The sequence below is a fragment of the Lupinus angustifolius genome, unplaced genomic scaffold (genome assembly GCF_001865875.1).
Source record: "Lupinus angustifolius cultivar Tanjil unplaced genomic scaffold, LupAngTanjil_v1.0 Scaffold_366, whole genome shotgun sequence".
Taxonomy (NCBI): Eukaryota; Viridiplantae; Streptophyta; class Magnoliopsida; order Fabales; family Fabaceae; genus Lupinus; species Lupinus angustifolius.
The window spans coordinates 251,663-253,408 of record NW_017727764.1 but is presented as its reverse complement, the minus strand read 5'-3'; positions in this window follow the sequence as shown (position 1 = coordinate 253,408).

Below are 1,746 nucleotides of genomic sequence, written 5' to 3'. Positions count from 1 at the left end.
GAATAGACTCACCAGCAACCAAATTTCCCTCCTCCCCAACATGCTAAACACTACCAGGTAAGTAAGCAAGACCCAAAATTTGAATTTATAAGCACTAAAGCAAATCTAAATTATGCTGTCTATCCAATCAAGACCACACCTGCTGATCCGCTTATTTCCAATGGTCAACTTAAACCACAAGCACTTGCGTGTCAAACAACTAATCAGCCATTGAAACCTGGTTCCTTAAGCCCAACACTAGCAACTCCTAACAGTCGTAAGGTGTCACGTGGCAAAACAGGTGGCGCCATGAAATATCATGAAAAACTTGACAAAACAAACAAGCATACAAACATGGAAAACACAGTGAAAGGTGCACAGTGCACACTTTGGCCAAGAAAAGAATTGTTCTCTATGCAGAAATTCCAGAGCCATTACGCCAGGCACTGTAAAAGCACAAACTGCTCCACAATAATGAGAAAACATCAAAATGTACTAACACGACATAAAACATCAAATAGTTCCTTGAGAAGAATACAAATGTCACACTTCTTTTCAACGTTAGTTACAACAGTAATATCATCAAAAAATAAACTGTGTGCTTTTGATATTTTCTATCTCTTATCATATATTATTTGGATAATCATAGTTAGAGCGTACTCTACTATTGACTTAACTTGCTATTGATATCTTATATATTTGCTATTTTTTTGCCTCAGTTCGAGATCTCTGTAAGTTTGAATAAAATTTAAGATGCATATATTTTGCATCTTAGGTATTGCTGAAAAAAGCTCTAGTGCTTGTGTGCTCTATGCCTTTTCCTATACGGCCTATGTGTTTTTTCCTTGTGTTTTTTCCTTATCCAAAATATATGGACATGGAAATCAGATTGATAGCCAAGTTGAACTTGACAACACAACTGCTTAAGTTGATTGCAGTATTACGCCATTCATGTTTGGATTTAAGATGGATAGGTATAAAATACCGAAATATTTAAGATTTCTATGTTGTATAATATGTTATATGTTTAAATCAGGCATGTGAGAACAATATTTGTGAGCCTAGGCTAAGCGCACCCACATTTCATGTTTTGAGTTCTGTCTTTATAGCGATTTGCAGACTGAATACACCTCATGTTTATTGGATAGTAGAAGTTAAGTTAATTTACAATGATGCGTAGGTCACTTATATACAATTGGTGACATTGCTTGAAGAACAAGCTACATACCCATCTTAACTAACTAAACAAAAAATAACCAACTTTGACTAAGTAAAAGACATGTGCTTGAATAAAGAGTGCACACGTGCTAATAAGCTTGATTTTGATTTAAAAGAATTCGAGTTTCCCATGGTGCCTGTGATTATCGAGCAGGTAAAACAGCTTGGTGCACCATTTTGTGTGCCACCATGTGAGCCAATATATGTGCCTGACCTTGTCTCTAACCACGCTTGTGCCTTGTCCTGATGCATCCTGACCGTGCCTTGTTGCCCCCGTGTCTGTGATGCTAATGCATCCTGACCGTGCCTTGCTGTGCCTGTGCCTTGCTGCGCCCGTGTCTGTGATGCTGATGTATCCTAACCGTGCCTTGCTGCGCCCGTGCTTGTGCCTTGCTGCGCTGATGCGCCTGATGCGCTTGTTCTTGTGCCTTGTGTTGATGCGTCTGACCGTGTGTCCTTGTGGTTAACATCATGTTCTAACTTCAATACCCTCTCGCAAACTGGAGAGTATATGTAAATTACTCCCAGTTTGGACAACAGAAAGAGGAA